The sequence below is a fragment of the Kryptolebias marmoratus genome, linkage group LG23 (assembly GCF_001649575.2).
Source record: "Kryptolebias marmoratus isolate JLee-2015 linkage group LG23, ASM164957v2, whole genome shotgun sequence".
Lineage (NCBI taxonomy): Eukaryota > Metazoa > Chordata > Actinopteri > Cyprinodontiformes > Rivulidae > Kryptolebias > Kryptolebias marmoratus.
In genome coordinates, this window is record NC_051452.1 from 7,188,818 (window position 1) to 7,203,299 (window position 14,482).

Below are 14,482 nucleotides of genomic sequence, written 5' to 3' on the forward strand. Positions count from 1 at the left end.
CCTTTGGAGATCTACAGCTCAAAATATTCTCTGTGAAGTGTCTTTTTTATCTGGTCATATCTCCTATGTAAAACATTGGACAAACATAAAAACTCACCAGTATCTTCTGCCACTCACAGCTCAAGAATTGTTAATATGTCTTTTATTTTTAACTCAGCAACTGTTTGAGGGTTACTTTTCAGTCTGCATTTCTGTCTTCCTCTCACCTAGGCAGTCAGGGAGTGTCTGTCACACACTTGTGTCATTTATACAGTTCGTAAATATAGGTTGTTGGTTTTTTTTTTACTTTAAATAGAACAAAGTTAAAATTTTGGGCCAAAGCTGCGTTAGTTTAGTTTGAATTTATTTGACAGCACAGAAAACAACGCTGCATGTTAAAACAACGCCACTGCTGCTTTGTGCAGAGGCTGTTTAGATAAAAGCTAACTTGCAAACCTAATTCTTGGTTCGGTTTTTGACACAAAACCAATCCACACACAAGCATTCACCAATTAGGATCTATTAGGATATTAAGATAATTTTCCAGCTGTATAGGTTAATGTCCATCAATGTTGACATTTGTCTTTTTGCTTCAGCCACTGTTTCACTGGACATTTTAAAACTCTAACATTAGGTAACCGTTTCATTGGTGTTGGTAAATTGTTCCAAATCCGAGGAGCTCTAAATGTAAAGGAAGATTGTCCAAATGATCTTTTGTACTTTTGGGATTTACAGTCTCCGTTGACGGCTCCCCTTGTTGAAGCTCCTGTACTGCTGCATTTAAAAATCATTTTACTCATTAGCTCTGGAACAAGATCCCTGAAACATTTAAAAGTCATTTTTGTCGAGTAAAAATTTATAAATGAAGTCAAAGCTTCGGAGATTATACTTCTCCTGCATTTTGCACTTCATTGGTTTTTGATCACTGGCACCATTCAGAGATTTTCTAATATTAAAGCTGTTATTTCATCAGAAATGGACTATTTGGATTTTTAAATCCATTCAGTTTCATTAAAGTTTGCATTTGATCACCTGCTGTAAAATCGCAGTTTTTCTCACTAATCTAACAAACGGCCCACCAACAGATAAACTCATATCGTCATGTATACAAATACTAAGGCCTACACACACACACACACACACACACACACACACACACTGTTTCAGCTGTGCCTTTGTGCTCCTTTAACCTTGAGGTCTGCAAGCGCCCAACTGTGATAATCTCTCAGACTGCCTTCATTACTGTTATAGGACACACACACACACAAGCAGAGACAAGCATCAAGGAAAAGCACACACATTTAAACTCCACACTTTGAACACACTCATACATGAACACACACACACATACAGGTAATAGGTGAACATTTAAAATCTTTTTTTGTCACTATTGACTTGAATCAGCATTAGTCTCATCAGATAGCCAGTGTGGGGTGTGTGTGTCGGTGTGTGTGTGTGTGTTATTGGCTGTCCTCCACCTAACTGGTTAGACGGACACAGCCTCCAGGAATGTCAAACCTCCAACCTGCATTTTGATGTGGGCACCCACAGTCACTTGAACACCGTCGCCCACCGCGGGTTACCGTGTGCCCGACACTGTGTGTCTAAGTTGTCTGATTGACAGGCCCTGGGCGTCATGGTAACCATAGAGGCAGGTACATCGTGAGGGAGGGGGTGTAACAACAAATTAATAACTGGCGCGTCTGTTCGTGAAACACTGATACTACTACACCTAAAATTATGCATCTATACATATCACATCTGCAAATCAACACACTGTAGTTTAAGTGTGTGCGTGTGTGTGTGTGTGTGCGCTCTTTAAGTGCCAGTGACAGTGGCTTGGCAAGCGATCTGCGCTGCCACTCAGTCACCCCGCTGCTTTACCTCTCTTTCATTTGCGCTTTCCCTTTTCTTTCATCCCATCGCTCCCTCTGTGACACAACCTGTGGCTTTTCCACAAAGTTTTGAATGTTTCGTTCTTTCATCTTTTTCTGCACTAGCCTCTGTGTGTGTGTGTGTGTGTGTGTGTTTTACTGTCTCTATCTCAAGCTGCTGCCATCATTTTTTCAAAACTACCAGAGTCGAATGAACGCCGGAAGCTCTTAACCAAATTTACAGGAGAGAAAAAGTAGCAACCTGGACATTTAAAATCAGAAATTGTTCAGGTATTCTTTAATGCAACAAAGTCATGGAAACTCTCCAAACCCTGGAAAACTTAGTATCCCTGCAAGAACAACTGATGGAAAGACACTGAATCTAAACAGTCATCGGCAGCTAAGATGTTCACACAAAATATTTTACAGTTTGCTTTTCTCATTTACATGCAAGCTGAGGTTTTTTTTTGGTGGGGGGGACAATGTTTGGACAAACATCGTCCAAACAGTATGGATTTGTGTGGACCAAACTACGTTTTTACGAGTCATTCTGTTGGGTCACTTCTGAGGGCTGTCTGGTCACTGTATAACGAAAGCAGGAGTTGTGTCCACGCTCCCGAAGCAGGTTGGACTCCACCAGGGTTGTCCCTTGTCTCCGTTCCTGTTTATGGTGTTCATGGACAGAAAATCAAAGTATAGTCGTGGAGAGGAGGGCGTTTGGTTTGGGAGCCTTAGGGTTTTATAGAAGATGCAGTTCAGTTGACGCCTTCAAGCCATGACCTTCAGCGTGCGCTGGGGCGGTCCGCAGATGAGTGTGAAGGAGCTGGGATGAGAGTCAGCTCCTCTAAGTCTGAAACATTGGTTCTCAACTGGAAAAAGGTGGAACTCTCCCTCCAGGCCTGCCTGAAGTGGAGTTCAACAATCTGGGTCCACCTTAACGAGAACTTTGCTCTGAGCTGTCGTAGTAAAGACGGAGGTGAGCTTAAAGGCAAAGCTCTCGATTTACTGGACCGTCTACTTTCCAACCCGCACTTATAGTCATGAGGTACAGAAAATGCCCAAAGGAAGAAGATCCTGAATACCAGGGGCTAAAACGGTGTTCCTTTGTGGTGTGGCTGGGCTCAAGTTTAGAGATGAAGTGAGGACCTCCATCATCCAGGAGGAGCTGGGAGTAAAGTCACTGCTCCTCCTATTCAAAAGAGGTCAGCTGAGGTGGTTCAGGATTAGACTGCCTTTTGTTTTCCAGACCCCAAGGTAGACCCAGAACTGGCTGAAGGGCTGATGGATCCTCTCTGGTCTGGGAACGCCTTGGAGATGAGTGGAAGTAAATGGCGAGTTGGATGTTTTTGATTGTTTCATAAACAACAGAATACAGATTTTTTTTTAATAAATGCAAGAGATAGAAGCAAGTTGTCTCCTTGCAACATAAGCTGCTTGTAATAAAATCCCCGATTTCACCATTTTTTTTTCTTTCCTTATAGTTATGCGTTGTGTAAACAACCCTTTTTCATTTTATGACTTTCAGAGAATTTATTTGTTTGCGGATCTACAAGTTTATATTATATATATATATATATATATATATGTATATATATATATATATATATAAATAAAGGCTGATCACTTCTCAAAGGAATGAATATCACCTGCTGCCTTTCATGTCAGAGTAATAAACTAAGATTATATGTTTAAAAATGACAGAATTGCATTTATTTTAGTCAAACCTTAAAACTAACATTGCACAAATCACATGCAATATTTTGCTAACAGACAAAACACTTTTGCCGTGATTGTGGTGGTGAGGGGGTTAATGAGAAACTACTGCAAAATACAGCATTTGTAACACAAAATAACTAATTGAAACTTTCAATCAGTCTTAAACTCCCCTTATAAAGACAGAAAAACGTTCATATTTCATGTCAGGATAAAAAGATTCCACAAAATAAAAAACTGTTTCAGAAACATATAAAAGACAAGGTAATGACCTAGACATCTACGTTTAATCGTTGAAAAATAAAAATAAAATACTGCTGGAAGAATCGTGAGCTCATTGATGGGACATCATTCTCAATTCAGACTAAAGAAATTTAATTTTTTTTCTTAAGTTTGAGACAGAACCCTCTTGATCTTTTCATCAGCTGATGAAAAACAAAAACTTTCAATAATCTTCTGCTGAAACTCACGGAGGATGCATCTTTAATATTCAAAGGACATAAATTAATTTAGCATAAACAAAACGACACAAAAAAACGGGAGGATGAGTGAAAAGAGCCAATTCAATGTACATGTGTTCAGACAAAACTTTTCTCAATGCCTCTGACAGCATCCTTGGAAAGCTTTAATTTTCCCTGAAATGGCTGCCTCCCATCTCCGAGAAAAGTAAGCTGTCGCGTCTCCACAAGGTCCCCCCCACCACCACGCCGAGAGGATGGATTCATCTCTTCAGTCTGAGTTCAAGTATCTAATCTTTTGCAGCTCAAGGTCAGCATTTGTGCACACTTAAGAGTCTTGATTCAAATGAATAAGGAAAGGAAAATTAATAAGAGGCGGTGCATGGAGTGTTGATGGCGTGCGTCTGTGCGGTGAGGGGGGGGCAGGGAGGCGCAAACACGTCCAACTGGATCTGAGCTCAGCTGCTCAGGTCCCGGGCCCGATGGGACTGAACGAGGGATGAAAGAGAAAGATAAAAGATGGAAAAGGTGAATGAGGGAGAAGATCAGTGTGCAGAGGGGAACATTGTTCTCTTGATCACTGATTATATTTCCCTGTTTGCGTGGATATTTACTTCTAAGTATGCGTACATCTGCCTTTACAGTGATTTTGGATTAAAAAAATTGACCCTTTTTAAAAGATTTCTTTTAATTGACAGCAAAAAAAGTACATTATCACAAGTAAGGATTGGAATTTCAGGTAAAAAATGCTTTTCATCTTTAACTATTTGATTGTTTTTAAGAATATTAGACACTCCACCTCTCACCCAATGACTACTGGAGATAGTCACCAAATCTCTGCAACCCTGCATGGAAAAGTGGACAAAAACGAACAAACAAAAAAAATGATAATCGATTGATATTAGACTTCCACTTATCCTGATTCTTCGAGTACAAAAATGTGTGCTGCTGCTAATTCTGCCAGCCAGGGCTCACTCGTAACCTTTCAAAATAAAATACAACAGCAGAAACAGACTCTGGGACCAAGGTTTTTGTTTATTTCTTTTGGGGAGGTCGGCATCGTGTCGAAAAAAAAAAAGGTCCCCCGACTGAAAAAGTACCGTTGGAGAAACAATTTGGCAGTTTCCTATCAGGGGCTGGTGAAAAGCAAAACAAATACAAAAAAGATCTAAAAAGGATAGTCATGTTGGTCGCATTCATTTTTCCAATTTGACAATTTTAACTTTATTTTGAATATTTAAAAAGCCATTGCCCTTCCCTATTCACGAGCTTCGAAATGCTGAATGGAGTCGCCAGATTGAACACATTTCAACAGGGCTTTAAAAAAAAAAAAGTCAAATTCAAAACAAAAAAAGTTCTTGACAACTTGATGTCAGTTAATTAATCCCCCTTTTTTTGTTCATCCCTAATCACAAGGAAAAATAAATTGAGAGCTGGAAGGTAACGGGAACGTTTTTATCATCTGCTCCCTCACATCTATTATTCACCCCATTTGGCAGCCGGCTTTACACCTAAATAAACCTCCAGCCATCCTGTCTCAGCCCCCTCCCCCCTCACAGGTTTTTTTTTTTTTTTTCCATGTTCACCTTTTATCAGCTGAACTCCTAAATAAATTCATTGCTCTTTGTCTCCATCTATCCAAGCTTTTCTCACACAGGAGCGGCAGCATGAAACGTCTTCGACACGAGAGCCGAACGTCAGAATGAAAATGTTTAAATTTGTCGAGCACTACAGTTTGGACTCGTTGCTTTTATTCACAGGTGGAAAACATTCCCCCCCCGCCCAGAGGGCCATTTTGACATAAAAGGATTGAAGGGCTTGGATTGAGCACAGTGTGCTACCTGCATCATACACAACATTACATCACTTGCAAAAATACGCAAAAACAAACCCTGATTTCTTTCTTTTGCATAACAACAAAAGCTAACATTTTGCATTATTTTATCTCGTTGAAGTCTTTGTATGAATATTCAGTAGAAATGCATAATACAACCCTCTACATACCTGGTACAAATACATACCGGGTACTTATCCAGTATGTAAATGGTACATACTGGGTACTTAATTGTACTTAATTGGCTGATTGTAGTGTTAAGCACTTTGGAGACTAGTGCAGGCCATTTACCATTTAATTGGTTGCATCTGGTAGCTACTATCTGGTATTATGAGGCAACTTATTGCCCTATACTTAGAGTACGTACAAAGTACTCAACTGGTACTTACTAGGTACATACAGGGTACATATTTACATGAGACGTACCGGGCACTGGGTTGTATTGTTAGCCTGTACTTTCAGAGCACAAACCTGGGAGTGACCCGGTTTGTTCCAGGTGAGTACCTAGTATGTATGATTTACATACCAAGTAAGTACCCGATAAGTACTAGGTAACTATATTATGTACTGCTGCAAAATATTCTTTCAGGCAGCTACGTAGGAAGTTCTTTCTGCGCTTTTTTTGTTTTCTTTTTCTGTTTAGTTCAGCACGGCTCTGAAGCTTGGGCGAAGTTCAAAAATACTCTTAAGGTAGTATCTCAGTAAACTGCAACTGTTGAGTAGTTCGAGACTCAAAATTGTAAGAAAAAAACAAATTTTAACTTGAAATTACAGCTTACAAGACGTGTTCAAGAACCTGAGGTCAAATCTGAACCATAAATTGACATACATAAAAATCCCAGTAATGCTCGAGAGTTAAAGAATCTAAATTGAGAAGGGTGTAAGGTGTCTATGAAGACCATTTTCAGAGAATATATGTGGTGCAAGTTTTTTGAACATATTCAAAATTGCCACAACACAAAACATCGAAACTCAGACAAGGAAACTGAGCGCCCTCGCAAATGTCACCAACTGCAGGCCAGTGAGATTCTAGCTTTAGCATTTTGAGCATAATACCTTCAAACACTTGTGATAGTAATTTCAGCATCAACCACTGGCAAAAAAAAAGCATTTATTTATTTATTGACCCATCAACCTTTGTCAATGTTTGGCAGCTAAAACCTGTCAAAGAAATGTTTAGCCTACCTAGCATTCCCCGGTACCATGTTCCCATTTGTAAAAAATTTTCATGGTGTGCATGAGGCCTCAAGTGCCTGTTCAACTAGAGGTTAGGGTTGAAACTGTAACCAGTTTTCAAGGTAGCTTTGGGAAAAAAATGTCAACAGTTTGTAATGCAGTTTTCAAATCGACATTTGATCACCCATTTATGAAAAACCTTGGGTGAGCTTTGGATTTTGCAACAGATGCAAGCAAAAGGAAGTGAAAGCACACTTGAGATTTTTGAGTTTCTGAAAAGGTCCATCTCCCAGATTTGATTGTTTTTTAGATTACAGGAAAGTGCTGAACAAAGAAAGGTGGAATGCTCCCTTAGCGTTGGGGGGGTGAGTCCTCGCCTCAAGCGGAGGTGTTCTCGAGTGATGGCAGGGCTGAAGCGGGACATGGATCGATGGATCGGGGCCTCGTCTGAGGTAACGAGGGAATCGCTCTGGTCTGTCATGGTGAAGAGGGAGCTGAGTCAAAAGGCAAAGCTCTCAATATAATGGCGTGTCTACGTTCGAACTCTGAACTGTGATCAGGAAGTGTGGATCATGACCAAAAAATGAGCTTCCTCCGTAGAGTGGCCGGGCTCAGCCTTAGAGATGAGCACAGGAGCTCCATCTTTCGATGGGATCTTGGGCTAAAGCTGATGCACCACCTCCTGAGGTACTTCAGGCATCTGGTTAGTATGGAGGCTTTTCAAAATGCCTTGGGATCCTCCGGGAGGAGCTGGAGAGTGTCACTGGGAAGAGGGATGTCAAGGTTTCCCTCCTGGACCTGCTGCCTCTGCAACACGACCATGGCTGGATGGACGGAGGAAAGTGCTGAGGAGAGGTTTCTGTCTGCACAACATACAGTCACCTGCATGATGACAATTAGCCTGCTACATTACAACAGGGGTGTCCAATCCTGGTCCTCGAGGGCCACCATCCTGCATGTTTTACCATGAATCAGGTGTGTTGGAGCAGGGAATCAAGTAAAACCTGCAGGATGGTGCCCCTCGAGGACCAGGATTGGACACCCCTGGTTTAGAACAAACACAAAGTGAGTAGTGTTTGGAATGGCTTGCTTTGTCTGTTTACCAATTTTCCTTGACTGTTAGCATCCTCTTGTTTTTGTAAAAGCACATCAATCTTAAATCTGGGAACCTGGAGAGCCCACCCTGAAATCAGCATCAGAATCTGCTCAGATGTTCACCATTATAAATGTGTGGGCATGTCCTAGTGTGTACTCCCACAACTCCAGATGGCCTCAAAGAGACAAAGGGCAATGCCAACAGCACACACACACACACGCGCATACAAAGTGCCAACACACCCCCGAGACTGCTCTAACCAGGTGTCATGCAGCGATCAAAATCAAAGCAGAGAGAAGACAGCAAAATCAGAAACATGAAGGCTGAAAGGAGTGAGCGGTAATTACCTCCCTTAAAATAAAAGGAATATCATTGTGACAGCATGAAAGTACCGGTGCCTGCATGTTCACACTCTCACACACACTCAAACACACAAAATGTAAATTACAATCCTTTTAATTTCACATCCCACCTAATCACAGCTGCATCTGAGAGTTTTATTTTCTTTTCTTTAGAACTTGACTCATTTATTTTACAGCTTTACTACGTGGCTCTGCTTTCGTATTTTAGCCACGTTTTTTTGCTGTACATTTTAGGCAGTTGTCCATCCTTTTATCCAACAAGATGATATATGTTCACAAATTATTCCACATCATCTATTCAACAAGAACTCTTAAATAACGTAAATGCACAGCTAAGACTTGAAGACTAGAACTCCGAAGGAACCATTTTAATTACACTGCCGCCGTACGACATCATAAATTCAAATGAACATTTAAAGCCACTTGACCTTGGGGTTTTTGTGAATCCCGTTTTTTAATAAAACCTGAACTCAAAATTATGAATAGGACTCGCCGATTACAGCAGACAATGATGGGGCTGTTGAGCGATGGAAGCAACAGTCTGACGGATGAGATGGCCATACTGCTGTTGCTTCTGTCTGCAAAATTAGTCCAAACAACCATTGTTTTACTTTCATCTCTCTTTCCCGACACATTCGGTTCAGTTCCAGATACAGCATAGCATCTCCATCTACAATATTGCTTTAAAATCCATGAGAAGGAAAAAAAAGTGCTTTTCTGACGACACTGGACCAGAGCAAGCCATACTTTCCTAAATTTAGTCATTTTCTCAGCTGCACAAAAAAGCTCACTTCCACCACTAGAGCATTTTATCTGAGGTGATGCATACAGGCTTCGCTACATGACTTTTACAGGTTTTGTCTGCTGGTAATTCTCAGCCTCACTGAACTGAATCTTCATTTAACCCCATACAGAAAACCATATACAGCAGAAAATAATGGAGATGCTAGACCCACATGTAGGGATTTGTTAACAGATCGGCTGTCAGATGATGAAGATTAACCATCAGTGCTGTACGTTAAACACACAAGCGAATGTAATGTCTCAGAAATCTGGATATTGTTCTGATGAAGTAAAGCAGAACTTGTTTAGATCGTATTGTACCTCACTGTACATGGCATACTTATTGTGGAATTCCAAAAAAAAAAAAAAGCTAGCTTTTAGAGATTGCAAGAGGCTTATTATGACCCAGTAAGATTTTTATTAAAGAAGCCCAGATGGAGCAGTGCCAGTGAACTTTTTGGCCCGGCCCCGATACTCACACTTCCACCCTTGTGTCCTTCAAATGCACGTTCATGGTAAAGGGTTTGAGTGCGTAGTGTGTCCCAATTGTCCGGAGTGCTCTTTAGCCCCGCCCCCTTTGTGTACTACATCCGCCCTTCAGCTAAGCCCGGATCCAGGCGGACTTCGGCGAAGTGTTTACCCACAATTCATCGCTGCATGTGACGTTTTTTTATTATCTTTCTTGACAATGAAAGGGTTTTGAATTAAACAGCAGAAATACGGCAGTGGTGACAGAGGAAGCTGCGTCTGTCACGAAAAAAGCAGTTTTTAAATGTAAAGTATTGAAATAATTCTTGTTTCACTCTGATGTATACGATCAAACTTTGCTCCATGTCCAACAAGTCAGAACAAAACACATCTGAACAGCCAAATATCTCCTGCAATGACTTTGGAAAGCAAAAATACCTAAACTGTACTTTTAAAATTGTACTGGCACCTTCTTAAAATACCAAAACAGGGACCAGTCGGCCATGTTGGATGTTGCAGTTATGACGCAGAGGCGCAAGTCCATGATGTAATCCGTGCTGTCCTAATTCTCCAAAGTCTGCACGCTTGTAACCAGCAATGAACCCTTCTGTGTTCTTCGACTGAGTACACGCTTCATAGAGGGGCGTAGGGTGGAGGGCGAGTATTGGGACCGGGCCTTTGTGTCTGCTGGGGTCGGCACATTGACGGCTGCTTTAAGAAACTTTACGTCTAAGTTTATTTGTCGACTCAATAAGTCTGATAATAGAGTCATCTTAATGCTGACTAACACTGAATGCAGTGCCATCTGTTACATATCTGAACTTTGGAAACTGATTGGATAGAGGTCTTTTGTTTTGTGTGCTGTGTGTATGTGTTGTGTATTTTGTTTTGCATGTATTATGGACCTTCTCTCTCTCTCTCTCTCTCTATAAGCTGCAGGAGACTAGTTGACGACTCATAATTGCAAAGAAAGTGCTAGAAAATGTTTGTGACCAGTGAGCCGCACAGCGTTTTTGACGATTACGGACGGCTTGCAAATCTGTATTCTTGGGCGTCCACATTATTTTGTTGTCCACCTCATCGTACCTCCTCAGCTAGTTTTGTACCCTCTTTGTTAGCCACTCCCTCGTTTACGATCTAATTGGAGGACAGTTGATTGGCAGATTTGGTTGAAGTTATTATTTATCATCAGCTGAGGAGCGTTCCAGACGCTTGTTTTTGAACGTGTTCAAAATTTACTCAATGTGAGACATTTTGGAGACTCCCTTGGGAATGTAAACTAGAAGCAAACAGTCACAACCCAGTGAAATGATGGCTATAGAGAAACATATGATGTCCACATCATTCGGTGTGATTTTGCTGGAAATATATATAAAAAAAGAAGAGTTAAAGACGATATGAAGGTCTTAGTAGCCTGCATTGCTCAGGTCTCAGCTAGTTGTGCACAATGGACTCCTTACCCAGCAATACATCAAAAACAACTCCTGCAAAGAGCAGCAAGGATTTTTATAACTTCAATGTTACTGTAGAGCAACTCTATGCTGTGGGAAAATAAATGTATTAGATTGAGTACTGACAAATTTGATCTTTACTGACTCAGGACAGAATGATACGATTAAGAAAAGGACAGCTGAATTATATAAGTAATTATGACTAAAACCCATTAAGATGCTTCAGTTTTGAGTTTCTTGGAAGAAAAAAAAGGTCATGGTTGAGATTATTAGCTGTAATAAAACGTCAAACTTTCTTGTCTGGTTTCTGAGAAAGGATTTTCAAGAAATGTTTTGCCTTACTCGACTCGTGTGGTGAAATATCGTCTCATTTGTAGGAGCATGGTGACCTTTCTGAGCTGGAAAAGCAGTACAAATACCAAATGACAGAGCTAATTGTTTCACCCCAGAGTCCATTCTGTCTCTCTCATTCCTCTTTCTACCGACCGGTCCCTTCCATCATTTCTTCTAATTTCTCTCAATTATTGTCTCCTTTTGCTCCCTCTCATGGGGATGCGTTTGTGTGTGTGAGCACACGTGTGTGTTGGTGACCTTCCTGAACTGTACGGCCATTTATGGAGATTAGATAAAGTTGCCTGAGTCATTGGCATGCATTAAGCAGAGCACAACAATAACACATTCAAACACACACACACACACACAGAATCGCACAAGAAGACCATCTTAAATCAAGGATATAGGACTAAATTAAAGGTAAAAGCGCTCTTGGTTTTCTTCCTTTGTGAGACATCATCTGTTTTTCAAAAAGCCACGTTCAGCGTCCTTTTTCCTCTCTCTAATGGATTTTTGATTTTTCCAGAGCATGCAACACAATTAGCTCGTCTTTCTTTTTATTAATGACACATTTACTCTTTTCTTTCCCCTTGCTGTTGTTTATTCTTGTGCTAAATTGAGGACCAAAGAGGTCTTAAAGTGCACTGTGTGTGCGTGTGTGTGTGGGAGGGTGGGGGGTTGGGGCAGTATTAGCATAGGCTGCATTTTATTCTTTTAGCTTTTTAGAAACCTATAATTTTATTAGTGTTTAGCTTAAAAATAGACAATTAGAGATGAAAACAATAGCGCGAAATTGTGGGGAAATGTTTAAAAATTCTATTTACGAACCAGACACGTTTAATATTTTTAATAAGTCTGGCAGACTGTAGTGTTTGTTGAGTCTTATTTACATGTTTTTCTGTTGTGATAGTGTAGCAATCCATGAATTCTTGCTGAAGAAATCTGGAAACCATGAAAGACTGAGGAACAGCTTGGTGTTATAAAGTGCATCATCATCATCATCAAGAGAAAACCAGACAAGTGACAAAAGAAAACATACAGATATAGCATTTTCTGCGAAAAGACAGAGTGAATGCTGAAGGACTTTGAAATCTGAAATCTGCTGAAGAAGCTAAAACTAGGTTACTAAAACTAAAAGAAGCAGAACACCAGCTAAAAGCTAAAAGTAGGCCATTTAAAAGCTAAAATTAGCAGAAGACGAAGTAGTCTGAGGCAGATTTCTCCAATAAGATGAACTCCAAAAGTCAATCTGGTGCAGATGTAGATCCAATGACTATTTTCTGAGAGTTTCATTAAAATCCGTCCACCGGTTCATGAGATATTTTGCTAACAGACAAATAAATGAACACAGGAAATCATATAAATGTCTGCATTTTATGAGATGGGCAATTACTAAAAGAGACCAGCTGTCTTTGATTTATCTTTCTATGGCATATGTGATTGTTTTTCATCCTGAATGCACCTCAGTTGATGTTTTTTGTAGAATAATAAAAACTGACATAGCAAAGAAGGTGTCAAAATAAAAAACATTCCTGTACGTGAATGAATCAAATGAGCCAAACCAAAGCAAAAAGCAGAAGAAGAGAAGAACCACCCTGACACTTTTAGCAGTAATAGAAATGAAAATGTTGGCCACACGCTAACTAGTCTTTAAAAAGGTAAAGTAACAAACTTCATAATCGGGTAATTAAAGAATATTTCTCAGTACAATACACTCACAATCAAAACAAACATGTAACTCCAAGATTTGCAGTTCATATCAAACACCTTTTCTGGTCTTATTGCAGATTTTCTGCAGCTCAAAATGTCAGACTACCCTCTGCATATTTGTGTCAGATCAACAGAAATCTGTGCTGACTTCCACCAAGATACAGACACCCGAATAAAGTCAAACAGAGCCTCCCTCCAGGTCCGTGTCCCACTTTCTAGCCAGGCGCAACATGGCCATACTGCCGCCGTGCGACCGTCGGACTTCTGGCACAAAACGGCGGAGCGCGGGACACAAAATCCCTCTTAAGGAGCAGATGCTTGCTTCCTCTTGACATATGTCCTCAAGATGGAGCAGGGTGGATGGGAAATGGAGGGGAAGACAGGAGACCTTGGAAGGTGGAGGGTGGAGGATGGAGGGGGGAGGGAGTTCATTTAGTGGAGCGTGAAGAGGAAATTCGGATAAACGTAAAATCTAAAAAAAATAAGGAATTTTTACAGTTAAAATAACACAAAAGCCATTTTGTTTCAGTTGCGCTGTCTTCAAGACAGAGCGGGTCCTCGTTTAAAGACAAGTTGGTCGTTTTGTTAAAGGCACGAGTCCAAGTCACAGCGTCGGAGTTTAAAAGAGAGCCGGGGAGGAACGTCAGCTCCTTCTCCTGCTAAAGGTGAACAGATGGTGCCGAGCTGCGAGAGGAGAGAAACCATGCAGGAAACACAGCGAATCAAGAGGGGACAAGGGCGACTCTGAGAAACATGATATATTAGGAACTAAATCTACTTTTTTCTTTTTTTATTAAAGACGTAGCATTCCTTGAAGGAAAGCATATCACCTGACAATCAGTTGTAGATGTATGTTGGGAATGACTCTCAGCTAAAACCACATCAAAGTTTAGCTCAATATCTGTAAAACTGACTGAATTATAACAACTTTTTTGTGTTTTTAAGATCAGGCGGCCATCTTGAATTGGGTTGGCTTCAAAAGGTAATCATTTCTAGAAGTACGCCTTATGAGCTTATCCTGTCAGTTTTTGTTTTGACGACGTTTCTTTTTGTATTTAGTGTTTTGCTTCTGGTTTCTTTTTGGTTTTCGTTTATTGTCTTTGCTGTTTTCCTGTTTGCCATCATCCACCTGTCCTCAGTCTGCACTTGTTTACCTGCCACGCCCATCCTCACCTGCCCGCAATCGTTATCACTCACCTGTGCCCACTTCCCATAATTATTCTCCGTCCTTTAAACCCGGTCATC

General features: G+C 40.6%; 1 long non-coding RNA gene across 2 annotated transcripts in view; it reads right to left on the minus strand.

Annotated features, from left to right (window-relative positions):
• LOC108242194 overlaps window positions 1-14,482 on the minus strand; it is a 249,138-nt gene that overhangs the window by 109,202 nt on the left and 125,454 nt on the right. The window lies entirely within an intron of this gene.